The sequence below is a fragment of the Gasterosteus aculeatus genome, chromosome 4 (assembly GCF_964276395.1).
Source record: "Gasterosteus aculeatus chromosome 4, fGasAcu3.hap1.1, whole genome shotgun sequence".
NCBI lineage: Eukaryota > Metazoa > Chordata > Actinopteri > Perciformes > Gasterosteidae > Gasterosteus > Gasterosteus aculeatus.
In genome coordinates, this window is record NC_135691.1 from 6352197 (window position 1) to 6372512 (window position 20316).

General features: G+C 44.0%; 1 protein-coding gene across 2 annotated transcripts in view; it reads right to left on the reverse strand.

The window, feature by feature from the left end:
• The window catches only part of drp2 (dystrophin related protein 2), a 112901-nt gene extending 93205 nt beyond the window's left edge, over positions 1–19696 (reverse strand). For both annotated transcript variants that reach the window (XM_078100621.1, XM_040173951.2), the window contains exon 1: positions 19303–19696. The gene's annotated coding sequence lies outside the window, so the exon portion shown is untranslated. The remainder of the gene's footprint in view (positions 1–19302) is intronic.
• Between the last annotated feature and the right edge of the window lie 620 nt (positions 19697–20316).

Here is a 20316-nt window from a genome sequence, read left to right on the forward strand (position 1 = left end):
GAAAACAGGGCATTGCGCCGAGCAGACTGCAGCCCCCTCACTGCTTGGCGACTCCCCACAGGCTGCTGCTGCTCGTTGACAGCTCCGCCAGGCAGCGGGCTTTGCCGCTCACAAAAACCAAACTCCAAACTCATCTGTACCCTGTGCCAAAAAAAAAAACAAGAAGCAAAACAATGCTTTGTTATATTCACAAAGCGGAGTAATCTGTGATGTCAAGCAGGCGTCAACAAACCCAACTGTCACTGTTTGACATGTTGGCCGAGATGGAGACGTTGTGCCTGTGTCTAAGTGTGTGTTGGAATGGTGAAAAGGACATTTTCACTGCGCTACCAGCTTCTTTTTTCTTCCAGGGTTTAAGAATGAAGGGAGAGCAGGAGCAAATTGCTTTAAAGTTCTACCGAGCATTTCCCTCTGGAAGGCACCGACGGGGACAACGCTCGCTCTAATTAAACTCCCCGCTTGTGTTTAAAAGCTCAAGATGTAATTACAACATTTAGTTTCATTAAAAAAACACACATTAATTTCCCCTCCTCCTACACACACTTTAATTATATTCAGCATATCGTGTAAGGGAGAGAGAGTTGCTATAGAGACGATGACCACAGCTGAGCTGTGCTTGGCAATCCTTCAGAATAGTGATTCTTCACACAGCAAGCCGAGCGCGCACACACACACACACACACAAACACAAATAGAACCACTATATGCTAAAAAGCACAAGGGAGAGAACGCCTCTCCATCAGTTGCTGATAAATATGCAAACACATGTACCAAGTAGCTCGGTCTGAACATCTCAGCCAGCCGCCCGCAACAAACAAGCACATGAATCTGTCCGGTGAAGCCTGCAGCGGAGACACAGGACCTTCATCACCAAGAGCACAAAAGACATCGCTCGTCCCGCTCCTGCTTCCTCTGATGATTCCACGAGGTCCCGATCATTTAACCTGATCAAAGTCAACCGGACACCCTCTCCCTTTTCTGACCTTTCTGCCATATTTCAGTCGTTAGTTGTGACCTCGTCCCAACGCGCTTCCAGTTGTGGAGGATTTAAGAGTAGATGCTTGGGAGGGATTTTTCACAGTGAAATTCACCAGCCACACCAGTGATTTACTCTCTGCTGTACAAATCAATAGTTATATTAGCCGGCCATTGGCAGCACGGATGGATGGAGGTTGCGGTTATTAGAGAGACAGGTCTTTGTGTCATTCACGACACGCAGGAAAGTGTTACAGCGTCTTGCGATGCTCAGTTTAGACATGGCCGCTTACTCTTGGGTGAGAAGAGAAAACGCACTCATCAAACCGCCACGTTGATGGAATCTCAAGGTATCACGCTGGGTCTGCCCTCCAACGTCTCCAAACAACGTCACACTTGATCCAGAGGTATAAAGCATGTTTTTCCAATGTAATTGTAATTTTAAAAAGCAAAATCTTCAAACATCAATTGAAAGCTGCTAATCACAGTGTGTCGAGCTGGTGACTGGTGTTTTTTAAAGGTGTATGTGTATGGGGGATTGCTAGTAAATCAAAACGCTGATTGTACTTAGAGAAGCTCTCAGTGCACAAACCACTATGTGCAGATTTATTGTGTGATCTCAAAGCAGAGAGCTTTTATTTGTGTAAAAATAAAACAATCCCAGTGCAAATGGGTGCAGGATGTGTGCTGCTCTCTGCAAACGTATCGTTAGTCTGCATTGCCACCTCCCACATTGTGTTCTAATCCTACTGACAGAGAGACGTGTTTCATAACCAACGTCTGAAAGCAGATGTATTAACGAATCGACAGTGGGGACACTGCACTCATACAAAGTCTTTAGGATACATCATCTGAACCCCACAACATCTGGGCAAATCCACAGTTGACACAGATATTTGACTCTGGACCCAAAGAGGAGGATCGAGGTGGAGAGACAAACATCCTCACATCTACCACCGGATTTCCACGACAGACTGGATGAAAGCGTGCTCCACTAACTCCATTTCACAACCTTCTTCATGAAGACCAACCCATTTAGGCCCCCTTCTTTCTCCGTACGCTGGAGAAATAAGACACCAAGTGCAGCGTCTGAGCTCAGAGCGCTGACATTAACCCTCTCGTCCAAACCCGTGACCTTCCCGAGGGTCTCGTATGGATTTTTAAAAGCGAAGACGGATGATGGGGGATAAGAGGGAACAGGGAGGCGTTTACAGGTCCAACGTTCAGGGAGGCCACTGTGCAGCATGAGGCCTGACAGGCTCAGGGAAACAAGGGTAGCTATATATAAATGGAATATATATTGTTTTTTTGTGCGTGCGAGCGTGCATGTTGGCTTTACATAAGCATGTTCCTGTCTCCATCAATATCTACATGGGTCGAAAAGTCTCCAGTGGAGCCGCGGTGAGCAAGTTACGTTGTGACGTCAGGTCTAATTAGCCCGTCTTGCCTACTACCCACCACTAAGAGACCACTGGGACGAGGGGATGGGAGGAGGGGGGGGGATGAAAAGGCCACACGGGGACCACTTGCCACCGTTAGAGCTTCGTCTTCACAGCTTTCTCACTGGGAACGCGACAAGGCTTTGATAAGGGCGCACGCACCCCACTCAAGACCTTGTCTCCTCCCCCTCCCTCCTCCTCCTCCTCCTCCATCATGCCTCACCACGACCCCCCCCGCCCCCCAACACACCCTTTCTCGAAGCACTTAGCACAAAGACCAAGGGAGAAAGAAAAGGGAAAAAAGTGTGAGTTGAAATTAAGTTGATACTATCTGAGGAATAAAAAATGTGTTTTTAGAATTTGCTGTCACCATGGAAACACATTTGCATCAATCTTAAAAAGGTCTTCCCATAGAGATGAAATTACTTACAGCATGATATATGTGAGAAGAAAGCCCAGGGATGTGTGAAGGGGGATAGATAAGTACAAAGTTAGTTTGGTACAAATTAGGATCTACCGCCTCTCTACTTAGTCCTGTTGCAGAACCGATGTCTGTCCAAAAATGTCACCATTTTCCCATTTTATCGTATTAGATATTTGTGCGACACAAGCGTAATCAGTGTGTGAATTCTTGAGTTATGGCCAAATACGGTTTGGTGAGGTCACAGTGACCTTCGACCACCGACATCAGCTGCGACTGATAAATCATGTGGTCGAGAAAATGATAAACAACCCCAAAACACAACACCTCTCAAACATAACAAACGCCCAGAACGTAATCCAGGAATCCACGTCTAAGAGTCGGTCAATTCTGCCTGCCACTGTTTTCAGAGGGAATATAAATATCTAATTTGACATCAATCCCTTCCGGCAGTTTTCATTTCATCTGCTGCCCGAGTGTCACCCCTTCGGTTCCATCCTCCAGCCCAGCGCACCTGCTTCTGTTGCGGAATAAAAAGAACGTTTAAAAGCATCACTTTGCCCGGCTGGGGACTCAAACACAAACAACCTCCGGTTCAGTTTGTGCTTCGTCTTCTCCAGACGAATCTGCAATGAAAGGCACAAGATCATAAAAGAATATGGAGGTATATTGACGGCAAAAGATTTGAGAGGGCACAGAACAAATTGGATTGCACCGCAGACTGAAAGTCAGGCTCTGGGAGCACGCGGCCACGGATTTGTAAGAGCAGAATTAGATTTGTGAGGGAGGGAGGACGGGCAGCGTGACTGATGATTTGAGCGGCTAGAAGAGTTGCGTAACGTTTAAGACACGGATTCTCACTCTCGCGGTGATCACAGCTGCTGGGCGTTTCAGCCGTCTGAGTTCTCTGACGGTGAAACTGAGCTGAGCATCTCCTGTTCAATTCGACCCGGAGGTGACGGGTCATCCCGTTGGAACCTTCACTTTTACTTTCAGAGAAGCTGGCGATTTTTGTTTTATTAAGTACCAGATGCAGACGAGCCTCAATTGGTTGCTGAATTATCCTTCTTCATTTTATTTGATGCTAAATGATTAAAATGGTATTCAATATTGTTTAAGTATGTACGCAATTGGTAGAATAATAATAATAATGTAACAATGGCCATTACTCTCATATTAACTTCTAATTCTAGTGTGATTTCCTAAAGCAGATGTTGGCTTTTGTTTTATTTTCCTCCTTCTCCATTTTTGTGGATGAATCTAACAAAGAAAAAATTCTGTGCTCCACGAATGAGACTCTCACGCATGTCTAATGGACCCCCTTTGGGGCTTACACTTTTGAAAAAATAATCAACGTGCCCCTTAACCTTTGTTTTTGTGCTCCCTCAAATCTCTTACCAACAATAAACAGAACCAGTGAAAGATTCGGGTTAAATGCCGGCCAGGTTGTGATTATACGTTCCGTGAGTGGAGGAACAGTGTGGAAGATGACCTTCACATTATGACGGCGGTGACACTGCTCTCGCCATGTGTAGCTGTCACAGAGGTGTGAATGCAGGCAAGTGAGTGTTTATGTGCACGAAAAAGTGCTTGAGTGTGTTGAATCATGTAAAACGATAAAGGTTACCATCAGTTATAAATATGATCCATCACAAATTTCTGGGAAACCATAAGATTCATTTGGTGGGACTGTGAATTTCAGTAAAACATAAACAACACACCTGAAATACCCGCAGCTTTACACACACAGGTCAGTCGAAGCAGGTTGGTTTGTTACAGAAACACACAACATTCCCATCAGAAGACGTCGTCATGTCATCAGCGACTGGGTTCACCCAAAATACAAAGACGGCAACGAGTTGTTTGGTGAGAACTTTCACACTAAAGGCAGCTCGGATGCCGGGCTACAAGCGTTTGGTTAGAGGCTGTTGGAAGAGGCGACGTAGGATGAATAAACGGGCGAATAACTTTATCTCAGGAATCTATTTATACTAGAGACCACGCAGCAACCAGTAGACCCAAGTACATTCTTAGGATCAAAAGTTGATATAACACATAATATAATTATTTCATTTATTTGTGCATCTGCTGGTAAATACGCCCCCAATGGTCTTGTGGACGTGCAGTAAATGAGAAAGAAACGGTCACGTTTAATTTATTCAGGTCCTGTTCGTTATTTATATTATTAAAAGCAGCTCTCAGCACTTGTTTAGTTTGTATCTGAATCTCTTCCGTTTGGATTCAGGTTTCTGTTCCGACTTTCCACCGGGCCGGACTGGTGACGATAACATCTGTTAGTCTGCTTTATTCCAACTGAGGTTTAAAATCATTCATTATTGATTCAAAACATTATTCCGGTTCTATTTTAGGAACATTGCTCGGAATCCAGCCATAGCGAGGTGGACGAAAGTCATTTCGTACCGTCACACTTTCCGCTGTCTATAACAACTGAGGAGCGGAGACGTAAACGGGTCAACGGCAAATAAGGCTTCTAAAAGTCATTTAAAAAATGAACGTAATGTATATATATTTGAGTCTGGTACAATGACATGGAGGTCTTAAAAATGTAGGCCGCTGAGCGACGTGAGGACAGCCGGTGCAGGATGCAGAAGGACGAGCGAGCTGAACGCACGGCGAGGCAGTGCAGCCTGATGGGTGCGTTGCTAATAAAAAGCTTCCCCAGTGGAGCTGCAGCAGGGAATAAATGGTTTGGCACGGATATACAAAAGGAGAAGAGCGACTGAGAATGATGGCGCTGTGAGGGGTCCGGCTCTTCTTCCCTCCAGCGTGTCCTCCGTTCAGCCCTGAAGGCTCCTCCAAGATCACGAGCTTGAAAACAGCAGCAGAAACGCAGCAACCGGGTGGGGGGGGCGCATTCACATCAAGGCCGCAGTCCCTTGGAGGATCCAAATTAGGGAGCTCCAGTGACGTCCTAAATCTCTGATCTCCGTGGAGAATATCAGCTGGAAAAGCCTCGTTTCATCTTCCGACAGCTGATCATTGTTCATCATCGGGTGTAAACATCGGATGGAACCCAAGGGACAACGTTATCCGTAAGCAGGAGAGATTCCACCTGCATTTCTCAAAACAGCATTGTTCTTCCTGTATCCTGGTTCCGTGATGTGTTTGGATTGACCAAAAGAAAAGGACAATGTGACAAAAAAATAAAAAGAATCTATTCGAAAAGAATCTATTGTAGGAAGTTTCATCCTCTTCTTGGTGTAGAGGCAAGACTTGCAGCAAAGGTCCAGCCACAAAAGCGATGTGTATTAGGGATGATTTATATCATCATATATCAAATATCATTATATCCACTACACACTATCTGCTCCTCTTAAGTACTCTGGAAAAGGTTTCGCTTAAATTATACATGACCGTTACAAAAAGCATCTCATCACTTGGCTTCAGATTACAAATACTGTGTTTTCAAATCCCTCGTCATCTTAAGGGTAAAAACCAAAGTGCTCGTCAGATGGTTCAGTTTGCTGCATTTCAGGAAATTGGGAGTCCGAACTGCTGTTGGCTGAGGAGAAAGAAAAAAACACAAAAACCCTCTTCTTTTCTCCTTCCTGCATCCAGCTTCACAACATCATCCACCAGACTGTGAAATATGGATCCAAATATCCAAATGATAGACGGAAAATTGGAATTTGTATAGAAGTGATCCAGATGGAATGAAAGTTTGCATTTGTGTGCCTCTGGTACGCGTTATAAGAACCTCTACACTAAGACGTTATTCTTCACCGTCCCCACAACGCAGGTGAGCTTCGCCAGTGAAAACACCGGCACGCGCAGGCTCACGGCTGCAGGACCCAACGGTCGCCTCAGGGCAGGTTAATCCCCGGCTTTGTCTCCACCTCTTTACACACTTGACAGATAGGGCACAGACTAACAAAACAAAACAACCGTTTCTGTGAATTTCTTCTCAGGACATTATTAAAGAGATCGAGTGAAGGAAGCCAGCTCTCTTGTGCTTTGAACAAGGGCATGAAAGCGTACGGGGATAAAGGACCGCCAGTCTGAATTCCAGGGGCACATTCTGATGTTGAGGCCGTTTCTATGCAAGTCGCATTCAGAGTCTGGAGTACGCAGAACAGAGCGGCCTTCACCGGCATGCATGACGATTGGGAGGAAAAACGTGTCAGTGTTTTGTAGCTTCGCTCCGTCATCTGTCCATCCAACCATCTATCTGCAGCCCTGCACGCCACTCAGCTAATTAAATATCAGTGATTAATCTTGGCAGCGATCGGAGGTCCCTGTCTTTTCTTTGTTAGGCTCATTTGCATGGGGACTGAGATCTAAGAACAAATGCTTCTCGGAGGAAACCACTAAGTACTTCCAATCCATTAGACGTAGAAACAACTTCAATACTTCAGCATTGCCTGTATCTGGGCGTGGCGGTTGGCAGTAACAGCAGAAGGAGGCGAGAAGGTCCTCTTAAACTATGAGCAGCATTCACCTCAAGTAGAAAGTTCTTAATAGTTCTTCTTTTATTTCTTTTTTACAAGGATTCCAACATTTACCGATATTTCTGTAATTTGGGATTTTTCGACGGAACTACACGTTGTCAAAGGTTTGGGTAAAATACTATTTTTCTTAAGCTCTGTTGATGTACAGTGTAATACAGTATATTTAATTTGTTGTGTTAAAAACTAATAATTGTCATTACTACACACATCATTATAGCCTCTTAAAATCAATGAACACAGTGTTTTTTTGACCTGAGAAAAGCCCATTGAAGCAGTTTACGAGACTACGGACAAAGGCATTGATTATCTTTAAAAATCTTAAGTTGTTGTTGCAAAATGTTCTCACAGCAGCCGGCTGCCTTATTGTTTTGATGCAGCTGTTGAATAGTTCTGAAATTATTCTCCAAACTTCACACATCATATTGCTTTCTTTTTTTATCCAATAATTTAGCATTTCCAGACACAAGCCAAGTCTGTCACATCTTTGGTTTGCTCGTCGGTTTAGCTCCTTAATTACCATAAAAAGTCAAATGTTTAACTGCTGCATGTATATTTCAATCAGCAATAGCAAGTCATCGCCAAGATGAATAATTAAATCCCTCCAGCTCGACTAAATGCAGCCCTTTGGTCACAAAAACTAACATTTCCTTCTGATCTTGCAGCTGTCTTGAATAGTGACAGCTTCAGAAGCCTCAAACTAGAGGATGGTGATGTTTAATATATAGTATATGGTTTGCTCTTCTAGCTTTGACTTTTCAATGTTATGAATTCTCAGGGCCTAAGGGATGGGATATGATCTGGGATATCTCTAGAAACACTTAAAAAAAAGGAATATTTCATGACAGAAGACAGTTCTGACCTCAAGTGAAGCAGTAAAATATATATATATATATATATATATATATATATATATATATATAAAACGAGAGGACAGTTATTGCAGTTTGGACCTGATTTGAGTTGTTTTTCAGCATGGTCAGCAGAGATGTGATTGCACTTACTGTTATCATCAATAACAATCTCTGTTGCAAATTTACAATCAAAGATATCCTTAAAATCATGCAGAAAGACACGCCAGAATTTCACAGAATCCTTACGTTTTTATGTTTTCTTCCGTGTCAAAGTAAACCAGCGACGGTTCTCTGCACATCCGGTTGGCCGCATGGAAAAGAGGAACTCTTGATGGCTCATTTGGAAAGAGTTGGTTGAAAGTCATGTTGCAGTTTACATCCATGTCCGTCCAAAATGTCATCGCTTTACACTTAAACCAGCCGGAAGAATTTGTATGAATTGAAATGATTCTTATTTGCATTATTGCCATGTTGATTTGGGTGAATCCAGGTTGTGGAGGTCACAGCAGCCGCCTCTAACTTTTTATCTAAGTTTTTTTTTCCTGCAGGTGGACCTTTCTTTGTGTCATAATTCCGTCTTTGTGTTGTGGAGGTATTTCCGCACAAGAATTGACTGACCTTTAGGGAGCCAACAGTTACCTCTCTGAATCCATTGCAATGTCGTACTTGTTACGGCTCACTTTAAGGGAATGGGAATTCAAAAGGTAATACCTCCAAAATAAAAGTAAGAAAGATTAATACAATGAATTGATTGAAAGAGAAGTGTTGGATTTTAGAAACATTTACTCCACCTTAAAATAAAGAAAAGTAATGCTGATCCAAACCTGTTACATAGGATAATAGTAGGTCTGAAAATGTTCATGGGGGGAGTTTACTGAATTAAGGGGTACTAAACGGCCCTGTATGCGTGTCTTCAGCCACTCGGGTGGTGAGCAGAAAATAAGCCTCAACAAGAGAAGAAACGCGGCACTGCTTGTTGACCGAGTGGGTGTATGAAGCGTTAAGCAAAAATCTCCCTCGAACTAATCTGTGCTGCAGAAAAGCCAGATGAAGGCAAGTAATTCGGTCCTCACCCAAAGTCACGCCTCGGCCCGACGAGCCCAGGAAACAAAGAATCCGCCGGCCGGATGTTTGCCGATCGAAGCAACAGCTTGAATATTGTGCGATATACTCGGGAGACACACAGTTCCTATCGCACCATTGGGGGGGGTTTGCCACTTTACACTCATTGGCTTTAACATGACTCACTGCCTCCTCGCTAAAACTCAACACCAACAGGAGACTGGCTCTAAAAATAAAGACTACATTTCCTCAAAAATTAGACATCTAGCCCTGGTACAGACACAGCCGGCGAGGCGTCGAGCACAAAGAAAACTCCCTCCATCTGGAGAAAAAAAAAAGGCAAAGCTTTGGAAGAGCGGCGACGAGGAGTAGCAGAAGGATTCGGCTGCATCTTTGGCGATGCAGACAAGGATCTCCGGAGTACATGTCAAGATTTAATATGCTAAGAGCAACGGCTTACAGCAGCGTCTACTGGCAAAGTGCAAATATCAACAGGGCGGCAAAGGATCTGAAAGGTCAAGCCAGTGAAATAATCGAAAACCTAAACCTCTGCGGTTTAGTCCAGGTCCACTCCGCCGCCTTTAAGGATTTGGGGAGAGGCCAAAGTACAACCGATGGCTTAAACTGGCTGCTCTCAGATTCCCCCGACCTGCTGCCCTCTGCCAAAAAGGGGGATTTAACACGAAGAAACGCAGTGGAGCGGGGGGGAAAGAGTTGCGCGGGCCTCACACAACATTTCACTGACTATCGGATCGCTCTGCATAGAGATAAGTTTGAACTGTTAACACTGCAGTTTCCATAGGAACTAAGAATGGGGGGCTATCAGCTCACAAGACAGATTGATGAGAGGCTTTAAGTGCAGAAGCAAGACTATTTCTGTTCAGAAACACAGCCACAAGGCAGTGAATATGATTGGGGCATTAATTAAGAAGGATTAGAACCAAGCTTTGTGAAACATATTGAAATAACTTACGATTTTTTTCATCATTCATTCAAGCTGCAGCACAAAAATAAATATTGCTTGAGGTGAGGTGCCTAATCTGAGATGGGATGTCTTTGCCATCAGAAAACAGAAGTAGCAAAATGGAAAGAAGCCCAAGAACACGGCCGTTGTGTTTGCTGTGGGGGGAATCCACAACGGGGAGGTAATTTACTGGACTTTTGTTGGTGAAGATTTATTTAAGTCAAGTGATTCTTTAAAATTAACAACACCCTTAAAGCTATCAGACTGACAGAACTCTCATGAATAATTTCTATGTAATCAGTTTGAATTATTCACTTTTTCTTGTTTGTTGTCTTTCGCTTGCATATAAGCAATACAATCAAGACATTTTCTGAAGAGGGATGAAAATGAAAAACAATCAGCTTTTTTGTATAAAAACAACATATTCTGTAATAACCAGTAATGTAATTAACAACAATAAATATGTTTACAAGTATCCGGATGACAGATTTGATGCTATAAAACGGATATAACACATGCAATATTCAAGCTAGTAGTAGCAGTAACAGCAAAAATGTGAACAATTATACTTAATACAATGATGCAAAACCGTACCGTTAATTAAGAAAAGACCAAAAAAACATCACATTCACTTACAGGCGGATTGCATTTGCAGGTCTTTCCCCTGAGCAGAGTGTGCTGCTCTAAATCAGCTATCCTACTTCATGCTTTACGACTAAGGCACGGATTTATTGTGCAGCATTAGGGGGAAAACTGCAGGTAACCAAAGGCAAAATGACTACAAAAGGACCTCAGCGAAACAAATCAACTCGGGGCAAAACAGTGCATTTATTCTGCCTGGCATTTTATTTCGTCTTTTATTGTGAGCATGGTAGCATGCAAACCGTGGAACCGAAATTGCAGGTTTGAAACCACGGTCCGTATAGAAGTTCAGTTGGTTCATAAAGGCAGAAAGTCCAGATGCAGAAGTTCTGGCAGGATCATGTGATATGATCATAACCGGAGAAAAGTAAACCAACGCATCCAGTAAGAGGGGATCCAGAGCGAAAAGGTCATTATGTGAAAGGAGCCCACACACTGTTGAGAGGACTTAACTCAATCTGAAGGGGTTGGTTCCTCTTATGGTGTGACTACTTGCTAAAGAAATCAATAATTTGACGGATAATGTTGATTTAAAAACTATTCTATTGCTTGTGTAATAAAAAAAAATAGTTGCTCTGTATTGAAATCCAAAGAGTCTCCATGAGCATTGTTCTGTTATTCATAACAGGGGTGCGCGATAAAGAAATAAGAGGACGTCGTAATTCCCGACAGAATTGAAAAGGAGGATTCAAGGAAACATTTTATCCGTATTCAAAAAGTCAACCGAAGCTACGGTTTCCGCATCGTTTGCACGTTAAATAATCTGGAGAAAAACAAACAAACATTCTGTCTCTGTCACAATGATCAACACGGTAACCCAACGTAGCCTGAAGACAAATTACACCGATATGGTGTCTGATGTAGAGCTGCGCCTTTTCATGTGAATACCACCTCCTCTTTCGCTCCCATCCAGAATAAATCCCCTGCAAAAGGCATGTGTCAGGAGTGGAATGAACAACTTGAGCAGCACCAAATAAAAGCAGACATAATTAATTGCAGCCTGCTGTACTGACCTTTTCTGTTTGATAAATCATAAAGCCTAAGAGACTGCTGTTTGCTTCTGAGATGGGAAAAACGCAGCTTTGAGAAATGGTCTTGGATCTCAGGCTTCATCGACCCGGCCGGGTTGCGCTTGCAGCACACATCCAGCGAGCGCACACAGTACACACACAGTACACACACCTACGTATGCATGTCGAATTTGTATTATTCTTCGCCCTTTCCGCTCAAAACAGGACTGAAACGCCAGGAAGTCAAACTCCTATTTCATCATTCAGTAAGGAGAGGCGTTTGAATGTGGCTCAATTAGGCTTCAACAGGAGGAGCCAGATAGCCTCCGGAACGGAGAATAATGTGTGGAAAGTCATTGCTTTGCTTCAAAAAAGGGAAAACCCCATTCTATCCACTCCCGAGAGACACTGAATCCGGTGATACATTTGGTGTAGAGTAATTATTATTACACTGCCGTACAAGGGTAAAGAGTCAAGTGTGATTTCGGCGTGATTTCATCATAAGGGAGTCACACCTCATTACCTATTAAGTATGGTACATTATGAGGTCATGAGCGCAGCACATCTGCGTGAAGCTGCTCTGGTTCAAAGCAAACAGCTCTGCTCTAATTAATAAACGACCTACATTGTATTCACATACATATGAGATGTATTGTTTTAGAAAGCGACAAATACACTCACGCTAAACCAAAGTGAAGTTACCGCCGAGTTGATCCATCGTTCTTTGCCGTCTTAGAAATATGGATCATTATTTCAGCAATGTGAGAAAGTCTACATATGCTCTGGTGTTAAAATGGGATGATAAATAAGAGAATAATACTCAGCACAGAAAAAACTACGGCATGGTGAGATGAAACCGAAGAGACTACAAAGGATAAAAGTCTATAACCGTTTTCTTTTGAGGCCACGTGTGCAAATAGGTTCCAACTTTTTAATGCATTAAACAGTGTCTTCAACTACTCAGAGCTGGTCTTATTTTCCATTAGGGGTTCGGAAAATAGGGTTTTATTTTCTGAGCCTCATTGTGGTTTCCTTGTGTCCTTAGTTTACACAACTTGAAGATGAACCCAGGACCAGCCGATTAGCTTCTGATGAGCTGGCGATGACTTTGCTGCAGTGAAAGTGTGTCGGCACGCTGATGTCCCCGCTGGGTGTGGTTATACGTGCAACACAGTCAAGGGACCAAGTCTTGATAGAGATATTGTCAAGTTCCTGTTTAATAAACCTCGGAGAACAATCTCATCACAGCTCCAAAGGAAAGCGGGTGTCACAGGCGCAATATGTGGCATGTGCCAATATGTGCAAATGCCAATTAGTTCCACAAATACTCTTTTTGCAGGTGAAAAGCTTATTCTGTGTACTGGATCGGCAATCATTCCATCACAAGTCTCCATTTAGCCTGTAAGCTCACGCTGTGAAAAATCCAAATACCACCAAACAAATAATCAAAAGTGAAATCGAGGCAGCGGCAGGAGGGCAACGCGCAGATCATTCTACGCTCCACTTTTTGGAGATTTCTGCGGCAGCTGGATGCCCCGAGAAATAGAATTATACACACACACACACACACACAAATGATTACGGCATTACAGGGTTGAACCTGTATTGGTCACACTAATGTCTACCAAAGTAAAACTGTAATTAGAATCGCCGTCCCTGCAATGTGTGTGAAGGTGCCGGTGAGTAAAATACCAGGTTGACAGAGGAGGGAACAAAAGCAAAGGAAGACTTACAACAACACAATTGAGTGTGTATATATTTGCCACAATGTTCCACTTAACAAATTGTGATGTATTTTATACAGTAAACTCCTTTAACCATGAAGACTACCACATAAAAACCTCATCTATCGGAGGCCAATATATAGGACGTTTAATTCAAAAAGCGATTTAATACCGGCTTTCAAGACTTGAAAAAGAGTCTTTGGCAGTTTTCTTTCTTCTTAGCCCGAAGGTTAAAGTAGAGATGGGGAAGGTCGGGACTGATTTTTAATGAGTTCATCATCTTGTATAAGGCGGAAGGGGATTTCAAATGGCCATAAATACTCCATTATGTCTCTAAAATGACCAGGTGAGTCGTGGCAATTATCCAAATAGGCCCAACCTATTCCCTGAATCTCAAAAATAAGAGATAATGAAAGAGACAAGGCCCTTCTGAGGTGTGCGCCAGTGACACAAACAGCACACCATCATATCATTTTAACACTCTACAAAAAATGGATTTGGTGGAAACAGTTGTGCAGCACTCGTGTTCTTTAGCACAGTTGGGAAAGGAAAGTTGCAACCGGGGGAAAATAAGTGCTGACGTAATGTTGTTGTCTAGTAACAGGTTGACGATTCATACGGAGAAGTCGTATACGAGTCCAGAGATGAAATGGACCATTAAAGAATCACAGTGTAAATCCTCCAATTGCTGTGACGCGCATTAGTGTATAACCAAATAACTGAAAGTTAAGTATTGGACAAATTTCGGACCAAAGGATGGTGTAGGAGGAAAAGTACAGACCAAAGTTATCATTTGTCCTGAGGAAAACATGAATATATTTGCTAAAGTTCATGATAATTCATCCAATGTTTTTTAGAGATTTCACTCCAAACCACAACCAAGAGGCTTTTGTACAAGAGGAGAAGTCCAGGGATCATCAAAGTCAGTACGATTCATCGCTTGGAAACTTTTAGACCGTCTGTACAAAACAAAAAGTCGGTGAGATATTTTACAATTGACACCACGGTGGTTACGCAACCCGTCGTCCTTAAACCCATTCTGCAGAGCGTGGCCAAACACAGGCGCTCGCTCTTCTCGCTCCCTTTCTCTCTCTGGTTCATTCGCGGAGTCCCCTTTCTGACACGCTGACAGCGCTCGTTCCACTCTTTAGTTACAAATTGAACCCGAAACAACCGCTCTTCACCGCCCGCCCGGCCCCCACACCCACCCTGCCGCAGTAAGGCCGGCTTGCAATGCTGCGAGAGGTGCTGGGAGCCGCTCCGGGAGCGAGGCCCGCGGCGCGGGGCGGTAAATAACCGGCATGAAGGTGCCGCGGCAGACAACCCGGCAGACACCAACACATTTAATGTTAATAGGAAAGCGTCGGTTAGCAGATTCTAAATAACAGCTCGCAGTCACAATGGCCGTGGATAGGAACCCCGGAGGAATTTATGGAGTTAGCAAATTGCTTTTCTATCCCAATTCTTCCCCCATTTGTCCATTTTTGCAATCCCTCAGCTCGGGGTGGGGATGATCGAGAGGTGCAAGGAGATGATGGGACTGTTGCAGCCCGCTCGACTTGACTTATCCTATATACGGCCACAGCGCTGCGCCAAAGGTGCACGACAACGGTCGGTCCGTCCCAGGTCAAGGTAGGGACGGACACCGGACAGGGCGCGGAGAGATTTCCAGTCCCACATTCAGAAGGGGTGGTTGGTTGGAACCAGTGGCTCTTATGTTGGACATACATTTCAGACACGCCCGGCCTGTGGTCGGTAATGTCCTCATCTGCAATTTCAGATCTAAAACGTATCTATTGTCATTTATCATGTCAATACTTTGGAAAAAATAAAGAATAAGTCTGGTAATATTTGTTTGACAATATGTGATTGCGTCTCTCTTAACAACATTTCCCACCTGCTCCTGGGCTCCAAGCGCATTGGTACCTGTTGACGTCTCTAAAAAGTCACTTACCACCTGCTAAAACCCTTTTCCTACGGAGCTCCAGAGCTGGGCTCAGTTTTTGCAAACATGTGTTTTTTTAAATACAGAGTGGGTACACTCTTTGTTTCATCGCAGTCATTTGCTAAAAACCAAAGAGTTGATTTTATTTCTCGTCAATGTACACTCAGCGCCCCATCTTGACAGAAAAAAACAGAAATGTAGAATTTTTTGAAAATTTATTAAAAAAGAAAACCTGAAATAGCACATGGTCGGTACCCACTGTATGTTTGTATAAATATAAAGAGAAAAGCAAATGTGTTTGTTTGTTTTCACTTTCAATGGTGGTTTTCGTAGATCAACACAAAATAAATTAGAAATCATAGGAATAACATAAACTGCGGTTTGGGTACAGAGACAACACTAATTAGAGCAATTAATTCTAGGTTATGGTCGTTTAATGGATTTATTATTCCATTAATCTATAAATCTATTATTCTTTGACAGTAAAGTTTGTAAGAAGCTCAGTAAACCGGGCATTAGCGTAAGGGTCACTCCTTCAGTCGGCGTGACAGCTTCTCTGCATGAGATTAAAACATCACACAGGAAAAGAAGAAAAGGCAACAGAGAAACTTTGACAAAAACTACAAATAAAGGACTCAAATGGAGTCAGATATCTCCAGCTATGCTGCCGATGTGCAGATGTTATTGTTAATTATACTTATGTAAAGAAGGGCAGCTTTGGAAAAAGGCAAACAAAAGTTATATTTTAGATGCCGTTTCATTCCAAATGTTTGGTCTTGACAAAACAAGGCAATATGGAAAAGCGAATCATTGAGCGTTTTATCTGCACAACCTGAGCGCAAAGGGGACAACGGCAAGGGCAAAGCTCCGGGTCACATGCAATTAAATCACGGCGACAGTTTGACTCCACCAGGTCCGACCGAGGTCACTACTTGTAAACTCAACACCGCTTTTCTTTCTGTGTAGCAAGAAAATATGACTCAGACTAATTATTCACAATCACGGTGCTCACAAGAAATCTCAGCGGCTGACCTGCAGTAACCCTTTCATTGTAAATAAAGAGAAACCTTCTCGGGGAGAATATTTAATGTCACCAAAGCAGTTGGTAGGTTGCTAATTCTTAACGCTCCGCCAGAGTTGCTGAAGACCCGCGGCAGACTTTAACGGAGGATGACATTTTCAGATCACACTCCTGAATTTCAAAAAAAAAAAAAAGGAGGGGAAAAGAAAAACATGCCCCAGACAATCTTTCACACAGTTTTCTCCCACATAAAAGTACACATAATGTCGTCCCAAAATACATGTTTAGCATTCATCAGAGGAGATGAGAACAAACCGGCTCTTCGCCTTAAACTATTGGATATTTGGGATTACTCCTTTCACGCTCCCCAAACTGTGAAAAAATGCAAATGCTTTAACACACTGATATAAATCAGGGGTCTTTGTAAGTGTTAGTGGGGAGGTTGGTTGTGTCTTTTGTCACATGTTTTATTTTGATTCTATTTTTGGTTGCTTCCTGGAGCTACGCCCCAAAATCATTGTATTGCACATTATATATTGTAGAGTTAAATTGTACATTTTTGCCATTTTTCTTGCACCACGTTAGTTGTCTTGTTGTCCATTGTCTCATTGTCTTACTGTCCGACGTTGTGCACCAATCGCCATGTCAAATCCCTTGCATGTATAACATATTTTGTCTAACATACTTTGTTAGACGGCCGAAACGTTTACAGTCGATTGAACTAAAGGGATTGTAACAATCTCCACTGGTGGTGGTTGGGGCGGCTTAACCACACCAGTCTTCATATTTGTCTCTGCAAATGGCAGAGACAACTGTCCACACACAGTGGGTGTCTCTAAGACCACATTTTGACACGACACTGTCACCTTTTAATGGCCTCCAGTTTGAGCACATTTGAAACACTGGTGGAGCTGATCTCATTTTTCCCCATTTGATGACTGCGGGGGGGGGGGGGGGGGGGGGGGGGGGGGGGGGAGGTTTCACCAGAATTTGGGAACCGCTTGGCTCATCATAATCCAGGGCAAGTGACAGAGACACCGTCCTCTTGAGGGACAAATGAAGGACATAACAAAAAAAAGAACTGATGCCCTGAGATTGAATCTACACTCCTCGACACGCAGCTGGAGGGCGAGTGCCGAAAACAAAAATGCACAACATAGAACATGACCAGGAGGCACGAAGCCGGAGAGAGGCAGGGACAATGGAACATCCTCGTAATCCTTTTAAGAGCCGCTCACAATCGTAGCTCGGCACCGCGTGAAGCCGGGAGAGACACTCTGCCGAAACAAGCAGTCACAGAGAGCAACGCGCCGGCCTGATGGGCGAGCTGCTCCGGTCATCACAGCGTGCGCTAGTCATTAATAACCATTAGGGACGCCACAATCTGCACAAATGTTACGCTTATTCCCTACATCTGCGGATGTGTCACGGCTGTCTTTTGAGAAGGACACGCAATTCTATCATCAAGACAAATTGGAGGATTTTTGTCCATAAAAAAAAAAGATGACTGGAGGCTGTTTTGATTTAGTGACTGAAATATCCTGCATAATGACAACATGAAAGTCCTTTTCAGTGGAATTCTCTCTGAGGCAGGATGTCTCCTTGTGCACCTTTTCAGTAAGGGAACACTATTTAGCCATTTTCATCTAAACCCAAAATAAACCACTTAAAGCTTCCGGAGACCTTCAATTCCATCTTGAAATGAGCCGTGAACACCGGGAGTTTACGACAACAGACGAAAGAATACAGATCTCTAAAACCAAGATGATTGGCTTTTTTCACGACGGGAATGTCTGCTTGTGTGTTTGAATTGCAAAATGCACATAAAGTCAATATTTGGACACAGCAGCACAGATGAATGTACGAATGAACTCACCAGATGAACGGATTAGGTCACAGGTCAACTGGGCAAAACGTCCAACATGTGATGCACACAAACTTGCATATGTTCCTTACGTTGCTAATCACATTTGTAATGAAACCAGAAAGCCAGATCATGTTTTTTTTAGCGGGAGGGGGGGGGGGGGGGGGGGTTCCACCAGCTACTGTCACATCCACAGAGGCGGGATTACTCCCCCCTAGACAATAACTCCCTTAATTATCGCCCAGCGTGTTGCCTCCTCTCGAGGCCTCCAGAGGGGCTTAAGACGCACGGCGTCTAAATTGTAACAAAAATGACTCCCGACATCCAGAGTGAGTTCAAATCCCCTCACACGTCATTCTGCAGCCACACACATACACACACAGAACCCCACAAGGTTCGTTTTCCTGCAGAACGCAGGAGTTGCGAGGAAACTCGCAAAAATGTTTTTTTTAACCGGGACTGTGCTCCAGAAAACGGGCGCACGCTTCCATCCGTGCCGGTAAACGTCCCTCTGATCCGCAGTTAGGGGACGGAGAAACGGTGCGGCGTGTTATTGGGGATACAGGGAACAGAAATAAGAAATGAACAAGTCTCCCCCACTTAGCCGCCTAAGTGTCCAGTTGCGCACCTTTTTTTTTTTGGACGTGCACCGGAGCGTCGGACACGCGCAGGCTGGAGTCCTCCTCCACCTCCTCCGCCGAAACACCCGTCGCACGGACGTCTCCTCGTTAAATCAATGATATGAACAAGTCAGCTGTCGAACCGCCGCGCAGCAGCCAGCATGCGCCTCGGACGAGCACAGGAGTGACCCAAAGGCGCACAGCGCGAGCCCGTCACGGTGCCTTTGGACGCGAGGCTGACCGGCTTCTGCTCCCTCAGGAGGACAACAAAGAAAGAGCCTTTGTTAGGTCTTACCTTTTTCTTCCTTTGCCACGGTAAAGGACTTGTCCCGGAGAGGGGAGGTGGGGGGGTGTTGGACCGACTCGGCTCGGCTCGGCTCAGCGTCTTGGCGAAGGTGCCGAGGATGAGAGCTGCTCCTCTGAGTGCAGCTGGAGAAAGTGTGAGGAGATGTGGAGCGGCGGTGGCGTCTGCGTCTCTGAAGCGGACATCCGCGAGCTGCAGTCCTCCTCCTTCTGCTTTTATTATATTTATTATTATTTTTTTTCCTTCTAAACGTGGCTCGGTTCACTCACACGATCGCGGCGACGGTTCCATCCGGGGGGGGGGGGGTCGTCATTCATCAGCAGAGCCGGAATGAGAGGAAGTAGTAACCAGAAAAGTTCCGCGGCTCCGGTGCGTAATGAGAGCTGCGGGGGGGGGGGGGGGGCGTGAGGTCACAGCTAGAGAGGAGGGGGGGGGGGCGCACATCTTCTTTCCCTGCAACTGTTCATCTGCAGACAGTAGATTGACATCTTGCCTCTGTAGTCACGTTTAAACCAGGTGGAACTTCCTAGTCTTCGGTTCGTAAACAATTAAACATTAGTTTCTGTTTAAATAATGCAAACCGGCATTTCATTTGCTTGTTTCATACTATTAAAAAAAACAAGATTATATTTTTGATGTTGGGGACTCGTGCTTGCTTTGCGATGTCATAGCAAAAACATTCATTTAAAAGATCAATTCAAAAACAAAAAAGTAGACTGATGAGAATAAGAATGGAGACGTTGCATTGTGGGTGTTTGGGTGGCTGCAGACGTTACTGATGTGTTGCATCCCAATGACAAAGACATTTAAGGATTAGTATCGAAGTAAAACACACGTCGTTGACATGTTCCAGGTTAAAAATGCTTTGCCAGACAGCTGATCACTGTTTGTACCTGGCGAGCAATAATTTCATCCAGTGTTTTTAGGAGACAATGAGCCCAGAGGCGTTTTAACCATCCAGATGGTCCCTCAATTAAAACAAAATGCAGGTCTCCAGATGGCAGA